This window comes from Triticum urartu, chromosome 2 (genome assembly GCF_003073215.2).
Source record: "Triticum urartu cultivar G1812 chromosome 2, Tu2.1, whole genome shotgun sequence".
NCBI lineage: Eukaryota > Viridiplantae > Streptophyta > Magnoliopsida > Poales > Poaceae > Triticum > Triticum urartu.
Window position 1 is genome coordinate 268,576,723 of NC_053023.1, and position 18,007 is coordinate 268,594,729.

Consider the following 18,007-nt stretch of genomic DNA (forward strand, 5'->3'; position numbering starts at 1 on the left):
GGAAGAAATTCCCTCTCTTTTCCCCTATAAATACAGCCCTTAAGCCACCATTTAGACTAGGGTTTTGTTTAGTTAAAAGTTAACCATTCCTGCAAATTCGTGTACTTCGTTTGTGTCCAATGACTAGACCAAGACTGCTTACAGACATGGCCTCGGAACACTGGAGACTGAAAGGTTGAACGTGAATCATATAGCAGATATGATCAACATAGAGATGTTCACCATTGAAGACTACTCCATCTCACATGATGATCGGACCTGGTTTAGTTTATCTGGATCACGTAATAATTTAGATGACTCGAGGGATTTCTATCTAAGTGGGAGTTCTTAAGTAATATGATTAATTGAACTTAATTTATCATGAACTTAGTTCTGATAGTATTTGCATATCTATGTTGTAGATCAATAGCTCGCATATAGCTCCCCTGTTTTATTTTTGATATGTTCCTAGAGAAAACTAAGTTGAAAGATGATAGTAGCAATGATGTGGACTGGGTCCATGATCTGTGCATTATCCTCGTTGCTGCACAGAAGAATTATGTCCTTGATGCACCGCTAGGTGACAGACCTGTTGCAGGAGCTGATGCAGATGTTATGAACGTTTCACAAGCTCGGTATGATGACTACTTGATAGTTTAGTGCGCCATACTTTACGGCTTAGAACCGGCACTTCAAAAACATTTTGAATGCCACAGAGCATATGAGATGTTCCAGGAGAAGAAATTGGTGTTTCATATTCATGCCCGTGTTAAGAGGTATGAGACCTCTGAAAAGTACTTTGCCTAAAAGATGGAGGAGAATAGCTCAGCTAGTGAGCATGTGCTCAGAATGTCTGAGTACCACAATCACTTGAATCAAGTGGGAGTGGATCTTCTCGATAAGATAGTGAATGACAGAGTTCTCTAGTCACTATCACCAAGTTACTAGAACTTCGTGGTGAAGTATAATATGCAAGGGATAACGAAAACGATTTTCAAGCTCTTCGCAATGCTGAAATCGGTGAAGGTAGAAATCGAGAAAAAGTACCAAGTGTTGACGGTTGACAAGACCACTAGTTTCAAGTAAAAGGGCAAGGGAAAGAAAGGGAACTTCAAGAAGAATGGCAAGCAAGTTGCCACTCCCGTGATGAAGCCCAAAGCTCGACCTAAGACTAAAACGGAGTGCTTCTACTTCAAAGCGAATGGTCACTAGAAGTGGAACTACCCCAAATACTTGGCGGATAAGAAGGATGGCGAAGTGAACAAAAGTATATTTGATATACATGTTATTGATGTGTACTTTACTAGTGTTCATAGTAACCCCGGTGTATTTGATACCGGTTCAGTTGCTAAGATTAGTAACTCGAAACAGGAGTTGCAAAATGAACAGAGACTAGTTAAGGGAAATGTGAAAATGTGTGTTGGAAATGATTCCAAGGTTGATAAGATCACCATCGCACACTCCATTTACCTTCGGGATTAGTGTTGAAACTAAAATAAATGTTATTTGGTGTTTGTGTTGAGCATGAATATGATTGGCTCATGTTTATTGCAACACAGTTATTGATTTAAGTCAACGAATAATTGTTGTTCTGTTTACATGAATAAAACCTTCTATGGTCAAACACTTAATATAAATGGTTTATTGTATCTCGATCATAGTGATACGCATATTCATAATATTGATGCCAAAAGAGGCAAAGTTGATAATGATAGTGCAACGTACTTGTGGGACTGCCATTTAGGTGATATTGGTGTAAAGCGCACGAACAAACTCCATGTGGATGGACTTTTGGAATCCCTTGATTATGAATCATTTGATGCTTGCAAACCATGCCTCATGGGCAAGATGACTAAGACTCTGTTCTCCGAAACAATGGAGCAAGCCACTGACTTATTCGAAATAATACATACTGATTTATGCGGTCCTATGAGTGTTGAGGCTCGCAGCGGGTGTCGTTATTTTCTAACCTTCACAGATGATATGAGCAGATATGGGTATATCTACTTAATGAAACACAATTCTGAAACATTTGAAAAAGTTCAAAGAATTTCAGGGTGAAAGTGGAGAATCATCGTAGCAAGAAAATGAAGTTTCTATGATCTAATTGTGGAGGCGAATATTTGAGTTATGAGTTTGGCCTTCATTTAAAACAATGTAGAATAGTTTCACTACTCACGCCACCTGGAACACCACAGCATAATGGTGTGTCCGAACGCCGTAACTGTACTTTATTAGATATGGTGCGATCTATGATGTCTCTTACCGATTTACCACTATCGTTTTGGGGATATGCATTAAAGACAGCTGCATTCATGTTAAAGAGGGCACCATCTAAATCTGTTGAGACGACACTGTATGAACCAGGGTGCGCCATTAGTATCAAATTTTTTTTAACTAGTGCGCCTGTCCAAACATACTAATGGCGCATCCAGATACAGTGCACCATTACTAGTTGTAACTAGTAATGGCGCACCAGCCGGAAAGTGCGCCACTAATGTTGTTTTTTTTATTATATTTTTCATTCCCTTTTTTGCAAAACTACTAATGGAGCACTTTTCCACCGTGCGCCATTACTAGTTTAAACTAGTAATGGCGCACTGTGGAAAAGTGCGCCATTAGAATTTTTTTTTGCAAAACTACTAATGGCGCACCACCAGGAGGTGCGCCATTAGTAACCTGGATTACTAATGGCGCATTTAGAGTTGGTGCGCCATTAGTAAGTGGGCAGCAACAAGATATTTTGGACAACCTCTCCTACCCACACTCACTTTCTCCCCACTTCATTCTCTCCACCTCCTCCTTGTCTCGGGTGCCTCCTCTTTTTCACCTCATTTCCACCATAGATTCATTCAATTTAAGTGGTTAAATTACCTTGTTTTGATAGGTAAGTAAGGGGGGAAGCTATATTTATGTTGTTCTCCCTACAACAATGTGCACATGCACTTTTTATGGCCTAGCTAGATCTATGTATGTTCGTGGTGTTGCATATGTTTGTGGTGTTGCATATGTGTTTGTGTTTGGAGGTGTACCGGTATTTGAAATTCGATAGTTGCCAATATTTTGCCGGAATGTTGATTCATTTCCGTTTCGGCGAGAATTTTGGCATTAAGAATTCTTTTTGGTCCTATTTTTAGGGAAAGTCATGCCAAATTTTTTCTTGGTTCTAAAATATCGTTTTGCTCTACCCCGCAGGCGACCATGGTCCGCATGATGACCGAAGGCATTGTGAATAGGTTTTTGAGGTCCGCGAAGGCCGAGATGCTTCAAAAGAACGAGACGGAGATAAGATGTCCGTGTCGAAGATGCAAGCTGAAGAGCCTTATTGCGGACCCGGAATCCGGGCAGGTGCGGGACCACTTGCTCTTGCATGGTTTCATGGATGGCTATCGGTGGCAAGGTGATGAAGATGACTACGAAGTCGTCCATGGGGGCCGGGCAAGAAATGAGGAAGGGCAGCAAGACAACCACCGCGGCTCGGGCGGGCGAGAAGACGAAGAATCCCGAGGAGATGATCACGACGGTGATGTTGTACACAGTCATCATGTAGAAGATGCAGGACATGATGATGAGGAAGATGCCGGAGCAGTCGACGGGCATGATCATGAAGATGATGATGCCGGCGGAGCAGACGACGCTGGACCATCGATGGGTTGGGTGCAAGACCCTCATATTCAAGAGCTGCTTCTCAAGCAGACGGATAACGCAAGAGCTGCCGCCCGAGAGAAAGCCAAGATGGATCAACTTGAGTTAGACGCGGTTACTCCATTGTATGAAGGATGCAGGCCCGAGGATACCCGCCTGAAAGTAACGCTCATGGCTCTGGAGATGAAGGTAAAACACAAAATGACCGACGCATGCTTCGACGAGAACATGTCATTCTGGCACGAACATCTTCCCAAGGGGAACAAGTGCCCGACCAGTTTGGAGGAGGCGAAGAAAATCGTGTGTCCTTTGGATTTACCGCACGTGAAATACCATGTGTGCATGAACAATTGCATCATTTATCGGGACGAGCACGCGGAGTCTACCATATGTCCGGTGTGCGGCGTCACTCGATACAAGAAGAGGAAGAAAGATCCTCGAAAAGTGGTGTGGTACTTTCCGATCACTCCTCGTCTGCAGCGGTATTTCGCGGACCCTAAGGTAGGAAAGCTCCTGCGTTGGCACGCGGATAGGGAGGAGAAGAAGCGAGAAGATGACGCAAATGATCCGGAGATAGATAAAAAAGACAAGATGCTGAGTCACCCTAAGGATGCGAGCCAGTGGCAAGCGTTGAACTTTGAAGACCCAGAATTTTGGAACGATCCAAGGAACATCGTGCTGGGCGCGAGCACCGATGGATTCAATCCGTTTGGCAGCCAGAGAAGCACATATAGCACCTGGCCTGTGTTTGTGTGGATGTACAACCTTCCCCCCTGGTTGTGCATGAAGAGGAAGTACATTCACATGAGTATGCTAATTGAAGGACCGAAACAACCAGGGAACGACATCAATCTGTATCTGGGGCTGCTGAAAGAGGAGCTTGACACGCTGTGGAAAACGCCAGCCAATACGTGGGACGCCGCAGAGAAAGAATATTTCCCTATGAGAGCCGCGCTGCTCACGACGGTGCACGACTATCTCGGTTACGGATATGTCGCGGGGCAGGTGGTCCACGGATTTTCTGGATGCGTCAGGTGCATGGATGACACAACTATCACCAGCTAGATAGAGATCCCGGGTCTTTGAAAACCGTGTTCATGGGACATCGAAGGTGGCTTCACGACGATGACCCGTGGAGAAAACGCAAGGATCTGTTCGATGGTGAAACCGAACCCCGAGGACGCCCGCGTATGAGGAGCGGCGAGGAAATAGACGAGCTGTTGAAAAATTGGAAAGACTGCCCACTGCCAGGAAAGAAGAAAAAGGCGCCAGAGCCGGGAAAGAAGCGAAAGGCGCTAGAGCCGCTGCTGAAGGTATGGAAAACGAGGTCTGTTTTCTGGGACTTGCCGTACTGGAAGATCCACCGTGTGCCTCACAGCCTTGATGTCATGCATATCACGAAGAACGTGTGCGAGAGTCTACTTGGTACCCTGCTCAACATACCAGAGAGGACCAAAGATGGGCGGAAAGCAAGGGCAGACTTGAAATCAATGGGCATCAGGCAAGAGCTTCACGCTATATATGATGATGATGATGATGATGATGATGATGATGATGATGATGATGATGATGAGGCGAAGCAGGACACGGAAAGTCATCGCAAAGGCAAAAAGGCCAAGAAGACCGGAAATGAGTACCCTCCCGCGTGCTTCACTCTAAGTCAGGAGGAGATCGAGCAGTTTTTCACATGCCTCGTAGGAGTAAAACTTCCTTACAGTTACGCGGGGAAGATAAGCAGATACCTAGACCCAGCGAAGCTGAAGTTCAGCGGGATGAAGTCTCACGACTGTCACGTGCTGATGACGCATATACTTCCAGTTGCAATCCGTGGGATCATGGACGCGCACGTCCATGAAACCCTATTTGGCCTATGCAACTTTTTCGACGTCATCTCTCGGAAGTCTGTTGGCGTGAGGCAACTCAGAAGGCTACAGGAAGAGATCGTGGTGATACTATGCGAGCTTGAGATGTACTTCCCACCCGCATTCTTCGACGTTATGGTGCATCTGCTGGTCCATATCGTGGACGATATCATCCAACTCGGGCCGACGTTCCTGCACAGCATGATGCCGTTCGAAAGGATGAATGGTGTCATCAAAGGATACGTTCGCAACATGTCACGTCCAGAGGGAAGCATAGCCAGGGGCTTTCTGACCGAAGAGTGCATCTCCTACTGCACGAATTATCTAGGCATCAAGAACCCCGTTGGTCTGCCCATCAACAGGCACCTCGGCAGGCTCGCTGGATGGGGTCACCATGAGGGTCGTCGTGAAATGCATGTCGACTTTGAGGGTCGACTCGCCGACTTTGAAAGAGCAAACCTAGTCGCGCTACAACACATAGACGTGATCGATCCTTGGGTGGTAGAGCACAAAACCTTTATTAAGAAGACGTACAATGACCGAGGCCAACAGAGGACGGACGGAGATATACTCAAAGAGCACAACTCATGTTTCACGCGTTGGTTCAAGCAGAAGCTTCTGTCGTACCCTTTACATGAGGATTCTTCCGCGGAAGAATAACTCATATTCGCCTTGTCACAGGGCGCCGAGCACAACCTGATGACCTATGAGGCGTACTATATCAACGGCTACACATTCTACACCGAGGCCAAGGACATGAAGAGCGATGGTTATCAGAACTCCGGGGTAACGATGGAATCCTACACCGGTAACGACAAGGACAGATACTACGGAAGGATCGAGGAGATCTGGGAGCTGAGCTACGCTGGAGAGAAGGTCCCGATGTTCCGTGTCAGATGGGCCAAGAGCGTCCTAAAAGAAGACCGGTATTTCACCACCATGGTTATACCCGAAGCCAAATCCAAGACCGCGGGCGCAAACGTCACCGCGAAAAATGAGCCATGGGTACTGGCTTCCCAAGTGGACCAATGCTTCTTCATTACCGACCCATCAAAGCCCAGTCGTGTTGTCGTGAGGAGAGGCAAAAGGAAGATCATCGGAATGGATGGAGTAGCCAATGAGCAAGACTTCGACAAGTACGGCGACCCGAGGATCGAACATGACGACGATGATGAAGTAGCAGCATACACCACAAGAAGAAGCAGGACCACCCTACCTAAAGGACGTCCGTTCCACAGAAGAACTCCATTTGCGAAAAAGAAGGGCAAGAAAATTGTGAACAGATAGCTAGCTAAGATCGATTGTATTTAAACCGTAGCCTTCATTTCTCGATTGTATTTCATGGGCACTTTTTGAACTATCATGAATATTTTTAAATTTCATGGACACTCGGTCTCGATCCCCCTCCATCTCGATCGCTATCCCACCTCGCCAGATCCGGTCCCCCTCGCCGCCGAGCACCCCCCGGTCCACCGGCCGCCGCCGCCGACCCCCCGCACCCTCGATTCCCCTACTCAACCGCCGCCGCCAACCCCCCGCACCCCTCCCCTACTCAACCGCCGCCGTCGACCCCCCGCACCCTCCCCGCTCCACCGGCATTACTGTTTGATGATATTTTTTAAAAAAAATTATTACTGTCTTATAAAAAAGTACTGATATGATTTAAACAAGTTTGAACATATTTAAACACAAATAAGTATCAAACAGCATTTTAAATGCATAAAAAAAATTGTCGCCAGATCCGGTCCCCCTCGCCGCCGAGCAACCCCCGGTCCACCGGCCGCCGCCGCCGACCGCCCGCACCCTTGATTCCCCTACTCAACCGCCACCGCCACCGCCGACCCCCCGTACCCCTCCCCTACTCAACCGCCGCCGCCGACCACCCGCACCCCCCGCACCCTCCCCCGCTCCACCAGCATTACTGTTTGATGATATTTTTTAAAAAATTATTACTGTCTTATAAAAAAATATTACTGATATGATTTAAACAAGTTTGAACATACTTAAACACAAATAAGTATCAAAAAACATTTTAAATGCATAAAAAAATTTTGTGGAGCCTGGGAATCGAACCCAGGACCTCCTGGTGTGAGAACTGGCTGCTGACCAGTTGAGCTAGTAGAGGGGACTTGATGTGGATCAGCTCAGGTGGTAGATAACCTGTTGGCTCGAGCAAAATACTAATGGCGCACCAGGGTGAGGTGTGCCATTAGCATGGATGTACTTATGGCGCACCGAGGGGTGGTGCGCCATTAGTATTGTGCCACCCCCGCCCATCCATACTTCCTCCCGGCCCAAACCTATCGATCCCCTCTCTCTCCCTCGATCCCCTTCCCCTCTCCTCTCCCGACGCCGCTGCCCCACCGCCTCGACGCCGCCTCGATGCCGCCCCGACGCCGCGACGCTGCCCCTTGCCCCGACGCCTCGACGCCACCCCTTGCCCCTTGCCCCTGCGCCCCTGCGCCTCGACGCCCGACGTCTCCAACCACCGCCTCGACGCAAGCAGAGGGGCTTCTCCTCCCCCTTGACGTCAGGCAAGCAGAGCGGCTCCTCCTCCCCTTCGACGCCAAGCAAGCAGAGCGGCTCCTCCTCTCCCTCGACGCCAGGCCAGGTGAGCAGCCCCCTCCCCCCTCGGCTGCTTGCTTCTATCCATCCTAACCCTAGGTTGGATATGCTTCAAATTGCATCTGAATTTACTTTCAGGAAATATGGATTAACTTTCCTGAAATTTGAGCTTTTCTTAACTAATCAAGAACTCCCCTCTGCATGTGAAACACCTATGCATGACTAATTCTGCACAGCAACATGTCACTTCTGTTAAATTTTGATTTCTGAATGTTTCTGATGTGCAAGCATATCTAGATTAGTAGGACTCTAGTCATGCTGGTCGTTGGTGATATCTGCATTCCTACTGTTTGGTGGTGTTGACTGTTTTCTGTAGTTCTCTGAATTGCACATGTTTATTTCGATCCATTAGACCTTTTCAGGACTAACTTAGGTTGGGATTTATATTATTGTCATAACCTTCCTGGAAGGTTCGAGTGAGCCTGCATGCCCATTGATGGGCACCCCTTGTCAGTTGGACCATCTTTAGGTTTCCTGTGTTTCTGAATGTGAAAGCATATGTTGACCCCTGGAACTTTGCATGGCTAGTAGATCAACGGTGGTATCCACATACGTATTGACTAGATATGTGTTGACTGTTACTGTAGGATTCTGATATGCAAGTTTTTTTGGATCCATAGAACCCCTGCACAGCTATTTTTTCATGTTTCTGATCCGAACCTTAATTTGCATTGATGCCTCCCCGTTGTCATTTGGATATGGCTTGTTTAGGTTTCTCACATGCAAGTTTATTTGGATCCATTGCACCTTTGCGTTACAAATTATGAAACTGATGCAATTTGTTTGGTGGGATTTCGTGGAAATGTGCATCTACTTTCCTGAAAGTTAATCTTGTCTTGACTCTTGACTAGGTGTAATTATGAACTGGACACACTTTATGACTAGATGGTGATGCTAGGTGTGTTGATGTATACTTGCTGTCAATTGAATCATGCTTCTTTAGGTTTCATTGGTCAGGCTGTCAATTTTCTTGTGGAATGTGGGTGTCAACGCGTACTTTGATGTCAATTGGATCATTATTCTTTAGGTTTCATTGGTTGGCCTATTATTTTGTTTGCTGCCGTCTTGGTCTAGTAAAACTGCCTGATTAGGTTTCTGTTCAACCTCAGAATGCTTTCAGTTCTGTTTTGTCAGGCTGATATTGACTATACTGTTTAGTTTATACACTAGTTACCCAGAAAGTTGGTCTTCCTCCTAGCAAGAATATACAGTATTAGATAATACATGATGGACAGTACTACTTGTCTATTTACAATGAGACAGGGTGCCCGTGGTATCATTATGGGGCTGTGCTGCTGTATTATGCCTAATAAAACACTTGTTTGGTCAATTAAACAGGGCATTGAAAATTGACAGGGCATTTTTGTTTTCTGTTGAACCTAAGCAATTTCATACGCTTGACAAAGTTGATGCTTTATTCCTGATGTATAATTTGTTTGTCACATGCTACTGTTGATCCCAAGTTTGATGCATAACAATTGTTGTATGAGTTCTCCAAATGAACAGGAGTACTCCTCTATTTTGATATGAAATCACCATGATAGGTCCACATGCTACTGTTGTCAACATGATAAATAGTTTCAGTTAGTTACCTCTAAAACTATTCCTAATTAACTGAAGAAGAGAAGAGAGGAGGAGTAGTTTATTTCATAGAGTAAACATTAGCACTATTTGACAGTAAAAGGTTTTAGCTAATTTGAATTAACTGAAAGCAGCAGTATATCATTTTTATTGACAGTAAAATGTTCAAAGAAACAGAAATATCAGTACAATAGCTAGATTACACTATCAGTACACTACCAGTAAAATGTTCATTTAGTTTCAGTAAACAAATATTGCCAAGCATGACATGGCCTTTGTGAGCTCCTTTGTATAAAATGAAATGCAAGGTTGCTGATACTGTAACCCAGATCACACAGATCAATTTTTTTCCAATTTATGCAACTGTAAGAGTACCAACCAGATTACACAAATCATTTTTTCTTCAGAAGTGTGTCATAATTTCCCTGTCCTAATTGTTGTTTTGATTCAGAAGTGATGATTTGCTACAACCAGTGCATGCATGCCTTTTTTCTTCTTCATTTTTAGTAAAGTGCTCTGTTCTGGGCCATGGACTTTGTGCCATGGACCAGTGCATGCATGCTGCTGCTGCTGCTGCTGTACTACTTGTCAAGTGATGCTGCTGCTATCTGCGAGTTGCTGCTGCTAGTTGTGATTTTGTCAAGTGATGCTGCTGCTACTTGTGATCTTCTAAAATGACCCCTTTCTCCTGAAACGTTGATTAATTTCCGTTTCGGTTGAGAAATGGGGCACTCCAAGGTCAAGAAAATTAGCAAAGGTCATGCCCAATTTTCTTGACCTAGAAGGTGCCCGATTCTCAACCGAAATAAAAATTAATTAGCTTTAGTGGTTGTATTAGTTTAGTATTTTTTCACACACTCAGACACCCTTGCTTGCCATGTGTGTGAGAGAGATAGTGAGAGGAGACAAGAAGAAGGGGGTTAGGAAGATGTTGCCTGCTCATCAAAGCTAACCATCTCCCCCTTTTCACCCCTTTTCCTTTGTCTTTTGTGGGTTGCAAGGAAGCTACTGTCTTAGCTAGCTTAGCTTGTGCACAAATCCCAGTGTTACAATCTAGAAAATTAGCCTGCAAAGATGAGGTCCCATGCGGGCTGTACCACTGCATCATGCAACAGTGCCTTCAAGATCCAAGGCAATATCACAAACATCATAGGCAATTTGACCAAACTCACAACCTTGTATCTTTGCAGCAACCAACTTTCTAGACACACCCCTCAAGAACTAGGTTACCCTAAGAATGTGGACTTGGACCTTAGCAACAACACACTAACAGGTTCTATCCCAAAACACCTAGGCAATATCACAAACATCTCTCAATTGTTCCTTGACAATAACCAACTTTTTGGCGACATTCCTCGAGAATTAGGTTATTTGGTCAACTTAGAGATCTTGTTCCTTGACAATAACCAACTTTTTGACCAAACTTTGTTCCTATTTATAGAGAAACATGGCCAACAATGATGAGGCCGGGGGTTCGGGCGGCAAGAAATTCTGGGAGCTGTCCCAGGAGATGGAGGAACAACCTCACTTGTATGAGGACGCCGCCTTCCCCACCAATCCTGAGACCACTGATGGTACCGCCAAGGATGACCCCACTGATGCCACCACTGATGGTGCTGCCGAGGATGCCACCACTGATGATGGCGGCGCACGCACAGATGGCAGCCAACCGAAGAGGCAACGGAAGGACCGGCGCCCGACCATGCTCCGCACCCTCGAGGAGGAAGTTACTGAAGTGGACTCCAACGGGAATCCAATGGCGCCCGAACGAATAGTCAAGGGGTACTCGCTTCAGCTCGGGTGCATTCTCTGGAGCACCGTCTTGATCAACACCGAGAACCTCAGGCATCCTGACCGAGGGAATTTGCGCAACCTCCTCTTCACGAAGCTGCACGAACGATACAAGTTCCCCGCTGAATTTGAAAACACAAGCCTCAAAGGGAATAAAGTGAACAATGCTGCCCTCACGAAGATGAGCACGGCCCTGTCTACTTGGAAAAGCAATGTGAAGAGAATGATCGAGAAAGGTGAGAGTTATGAGAAGATCAAGGAGAAAAATCCTTCGATCACCGAAGATGACTACAACGACTTCAAGATCAATTGCTCGAGCACCGCAAGCTCCGAATCAAGTAGGTGGGGGAAAGAAATGCGGGAGCTGAACTTAGGGGAACACACACTCGGTCCCGGCGGTTACAGAGTGGCGGAGCCTATATGGGAAAAGGAGGAGGCGGACCGTGCCGAGCAAGGCCTACCGCCCCTCTTCGATAAATACGGTGACAAGCAGACCAGGAACTTTGTCAGGGCCCGGTACAAGAAGGACCCGAAAACAAAGGAGCTTACCACAGATCCGAAGACCAGGGCACTTGAGCTTGTTCTGGTAAGGAATACACCCCCGCGTAATTAGCTCCATATGGGTGCATTCTAATTAATGAAGCCAAATTTCTAAATGGTTCACATTCCTTCCGCAGGCGACTGAAAGCAGTAGCGCGGGGTCGACTAAGAGCAACCCTTGGGACACCACTCTAAATAGGGCGTTGAATGTAATGAAGAACAAGGATAAGCTCAATAAGCCGACGTCAGCTGGTCGTGTGGCCGGCAAAGCCTTGTCGACAAAATGGTCGTCATACTATAACACTGGTGGGCGAAAGGAGAAAAAGACCAGCTTGGAAAGCCAGGCGCGCGAGGTTCAAGAACTCAGGGCACAGGTGGCGCGGAATCCGGAGATTGTCCAAGAGCAAGTGCAACAACAACTCGGAGTGACGATCACCGCCATTGTGCCTACCTTGATCCAGGGGATTAGTGCGTGGATTGCGGGCGGCCAACAGGGGCCGCCCCCGATTCCTAGCTTCACGGCCAGCAACTCGCAGAACGCAATGGCGGGGCCATTGGTGTCTCCGGTGGAGGCGGCATTGGTGTCTCCGGCGGAGGCGGCACGGGAGCTTAATGCACCCAGGTGTACGCCGGCCGGCACCTCTGCAGCAAGCGGCCCCTCCGTCAACTGCACGCCCGCCGTTGGCGGTGCCTCGACATTAGCCGAGCTCGACGCCATCATCACGGTAACTAATTAAGCCTCTCTCGGCCGAGGACTTCATCTCCTTGCCTTTGACTGGGCATCCCTGATGCCCTACATGTTTTCGCAGGGCGCCGCCGACGTTCCGTGCACTCTCCTGCACTTCGTGAACAATGAGTTGGTCGATGTCGCCAAGGGCAAAATCATTCAACCGGGCAACCCCTTGTTCCACGGTACCCAGATGCCACCCAACTTGTTTAGGGTTCAACTGGTTCGGGTGCTGCCAGGCTGCGATGAGTTGTTACCTCCGATTCGACCCGTCGGGGCCGACGATGATGACGTGATGACCCTCAGCACTTGCCTGAGCTGGCCCCTGCTTTGGCCGAAGAGCCAGATTCGTTTGGGGGCGGGGGACACCACCCCAAAGACAACACCGCCAGTCGTGCCGCCGCCAAGTCGGCCCCATGGCAAGACCGCCGCAACGGTGCCGGACATCCCTATGCCACTGGATCCAAACATGCATATGGCACAGGATCAAAACGACGACGACGACGATACATTTGCCAACGTCGATCAGTACTTTGCCGATCATGGGTACGGTGGCGACTTCATGGGGCCTCCTTCTCAAGAACCCAACCCAACAAAAGATGTGCGCGATCTAGCTGGTACCGGGGAGAAGCCAAGTTACCACAGGCATCGTCTGCAGTTCAGCTCTCAGGAGACGCCTCCAGCTGCCGACTTCACCGAGCCTCAGATAGGCGAGGTGCGAAATATGATCAGCCCCAACACACTCAAGAAGGCGGTCTGTGAGCAGAACTCGGTCCCATTACAGGAGAAGAAGAAGGCACACAAAATAAAGACTAACAAGGGTGCGGGCCAGCCGGCACCGACTATGATCCGTGCTCAGGACGGGCCACCTTCACCTGAGGATATCTCGAGGAGGGTGCATGTGGCGGGTAGGCCGATGCTACCGAGAAATATGCTCGATGCTGCAACCGGTGCTATGCGGAGTCTGCAAGACAGTGTTCTTTCTTTGGAGAAGCAGCGTCTCGGAGAGAAGGATGTGGCATACCCGGTTTTTGCGGTCAAGGTGCCAGAGGGCGTCAAGTCGCGAGTTCTTACCTCGAAGGCGTCATTCTGGCAAACCAAGATAAGGATAACTTCCTCGTGCCTTACTTTCCCGAGTAAGTCCTCCCCTCAACCGCCCCGTAACATATGAATTCTTAGATTTCGATCGTTTTTCTTTTAACATTCCGTGTTTTCTGCAGTGACACACATTGCACGCTCATCCTCCTAAGCCCCAAATATTCCATGGCCACGTATTTCGACCCGGACCGTCAGTCGAACGTAGACTACACAAATGTCAAGAAGGTTCTTGATGATGTTCTCCCCGGCTACGTCAAATCTGGAGGCACCTTCACCAGTCCTATTCGTAAGTACAGCAAGCACGTGTTCTCCCACAATACGACGTTCTGCTGCGTCAAGCAGCCGCCTGGCGGTCAGAAGGGTGCCTACTACGCCATCCATCACATGCGGGCGATCGTACGGGACCATCATCACCTTCTGCTACCGAGTAGACTCAAAGATTGGGCCGCGAGCGTGTCGGCAATCCAGGACACGGACATTAGACAAGAATTCTTTCGCATCCAGTCGGAGTTTGCGGAAATCATCCATCAAGATGTCCTTCGTACCTCGGGGCAGTTCTACCTTAAAAATCAACCGTCCAACAGTGACATCGACACAATCCTACAAATGCAGGCTGACAACGCCCATTCTTTCATGACTCCCACGATAGACGGCGGCTTCATCCACGCTCCGGTCCCTTGAGTCGAGTCGAAAGCAGTGATGCTATGTCTAGTTCTGAAACATCGATTGGCTCATGTTGTAATTAAACTTTAATGAACTTGTAGTATGTCTCTTTGGTTTCGAGAGTCGTTCAACTTAAGATGTAATCGATGCTATTAATGTCTTGCTTTTCTCTTCCGATCATTCTGTTGCATACTTCTATATTGCTTATGTATTGTCTGTGAATTGGTACTAACGTTTCATTTGGCTACTGCATAGCGATGCCGTGGTATGTCGTGTACAAGGGTAAGGTTCCCGGAGTCTACGACGACTGGGAGGAGTGTCGGAGACAGGTTCACCGATTTAGCGGTAACAGTTACAAAGGGTACGCCACTAGGGCCGAGGCCGAATCTAGATACACCCGCTATCTAGCGGGAGAGGGGAGGGAGCGTTGGAGGAACCGGATGAAGATGAGTTTCATCATGATGATGCTCATCATGATGACCGCAGCTCTCTTCTATGTGATGGTAGTTTAGATGATCGATATCGACTTGTAATGTGAAGACAAACTCGCGGTCTCGAGACTTGTAATATAATGTTCTATCTTTGTTCGGTCTTTTCAATTCGGAGACTAATATGATGAATTGTATTCGGAGACTAAAATGATGAATAGTATTCAGAGACTAATCTTCTATTGTATTCGATGAATCTGTTGTTGATGTGTGCTGTTTATATTTTGTCCAATTATACATTTTGTAACCTGTGCAAAAAAAAGAAAAATAAAAAATAAAAAAACCCTAATATTCATACTAATGGCGCATCACACCATAGTGCGCCATTAGTATGCCAAAGGATACTAATGGCGCATCGTTAGACAGTGCGCCATTAGTATGCTGAACTTACTAATGGCGCATCTCGTTGTCGTGCGCCATTAGTATGCCAAAGCACCTGGGTATACATGGCCCCCTGGGAGGAATACTAATGGCACACTGTTGTATATACTAATGGCACATCTGAGGTGCGCCATTAGTATACCAGATACTAATGGCGCACCCGTGGTGCGCCATTAGTAAAATATACTAATGGCGTGCTACTAATGGCACACCACTAATGTGCCATTAATGGCCAAATTAGGTGCGCCATTAGTAGGCCTTTTCCTAGTAGTGACTAGAGAGGAAGCTAATGATAATGATCATGAAAACTTCAGATCAAGTTACTACCGAACCTCATAGGTCAACCAGAGCATGTTCCGCACCAGAGTGGTACGGTAATACTGTTCTGGAAGTCATGTTTCTAGACCATGACAAACCTACAAACTATGAGGAAGTGATGATGAGCCCAGATTCTGAAAAATGGCTTGAGGCCATTAAATCTTTCATAGGATCCATGTATGAGAACAAAGTGTGGACTTTGGGGGACTTGCCCGATGATCGGCAAGGCATTGACAATAAATGGATCTTCAAGAGGATGACGGACGCTGATGGTAAGGTTACTATCTACAACGCTCGACTTGTTGCAAAAATGTTTTTTGACAAGTTCAAGGGGTTGACTACGATGAGACTTTCTCACCCATAGCGATGCTTAAGTCTGTACGAATCATGTTAGCAATTGCCACATTTTATGAAATCTGGAAAATGGATTTCAAAACTGCATTCCTTAATGGATGTCTCAAAGAAGAGTTGTATATGATGCAACCATACGGTTTGGTAGATCCTAAAGGTGCTAACAAAGTGTGCAAACTCCAGTGATCCATCTACAGACTGGTGCAAGCATCTCGGAGTCAGAATATACACTTTGATGTGGTGATCACAACATATGGTTTTATACAGACTTATGGTGAAGCCTGTATTTACCAGAAAGTGAGTGGGAGCTCTGTAGCATTTTAAATATTATATGTGGATGATATATTGTTGATTGGAAATGATGTAGAATTTTTGGATAGCACAAAAGGATACTTGAATAAGAGTTTTTCAATAAAAGACCTCGGTGAAGCTACTTATATTTTGGGCATCAAGATCTATAGAGATAGATTTAGACGCTTCATAGGACTTTCTAAAGCACATAACTTGACAAGATTTAGAAGAAGTTCAAAATGAATTAGTCAAAGAAAGGGGTCTTGCTTGTGTTGAAATGTGTGAAGTTGAGTAAGACTTAAATTCCGACCAAGGCAGAAGATAGATAGAGAATGAAAGTCATTCCCTATGCCTCAGCCATAGGTTCTGTAAAGTGTGCCATGTTGTGTACAAGACATATTGTGTACCTTACCAAGAGTTTGGCAAGGGGGTACAATACTGATCCAGGAGTAGATCGGTGAACAACGGTGAAAATTATCCTTTGTTACCTAAGAGGAGTAAGGAAATGTTTCACGGTTATGTAGGTGATAAAGAGTTCGTCGTAAAGAGTTACGTCATTGCAAGACTTAACACTAATCTAGATGACTCTAAGTCTCAACATAGATTCGTATTGAACATGGGGGCAATTAGCTAGAGTAGCTCCACGCAGAGCATTGTAGACATAGAAATTTGCAAAATACATACGGATCTGAATGTGGTAGACCCGTTGACTAAAACTTCTCTCACAAGCAAAATATGATGACACCTTAGTACTCTTTGGGTGTTAATCACATATGATGTGAACTAGATTATTGACTCTAGTAAACCCTTTGAGTGATGGTCACATGGAGATGTGAACTATGGGTGTTAATCACATAAAGATGTGAATTATAGGTGTTAAATCACATGGCGATGTGAACTAGATTATTGACTCTAGTCCAAGTGGGAGACTGAAGGAAATATGCCCTGGAGGCAATAATAAAGTTGTTATTTTATATTTCCTTATATCATGATAAATGTTTATTATTCATGCTAGAATTTTTTTAACCGAAAACTTGATACATGTGTGGATACATGGACAAAACACTGTGTCCCTAGTAAGCCTTTACTAGACTAGCTTGTTAACCAAAGATGGTTAAGTTTCCTAACCATAGACATGTGTTGTCATTTGATGAACGGGGTCACATTATTAGGAGAATGATGTGATGGCAAGACCCATACGTTAGCTTAGCATGTTGATCGTTCAGTTTTATTGCTATTGCTTTCTTGATATCAAATACATATTCCTTCGACAATGAGATTATGCAAGTCCCGAATACCAAAGGAATACCTTGTGGCTATCAAACATCACAACATAACTGGGTGAATATAAAGATGCTCTACAGGTATATCTGAAGGTGTTTGTTGGGTTGGCATAGATCGAGATTAGGATTTGTCACTCTGAGTATCGAAGAGGTATCTCTGGGCCCTCTCGGTAGTGCACATCATAATAAGCCTTGCAAGCAATGTGACTAATGAGTTAGTTGTGGGATGATGTATTACGGAATGAGTAAAGAGACTCGCCGGTAACGAGATTAAAATAGGTATGAAGATACCGACGATCGAATCTCGGGCAAGTAACACATCAATGACAAAGGGAATAACATATGTTATCATTACGGTACGACCGATAAAGATCTTCGTAGAAT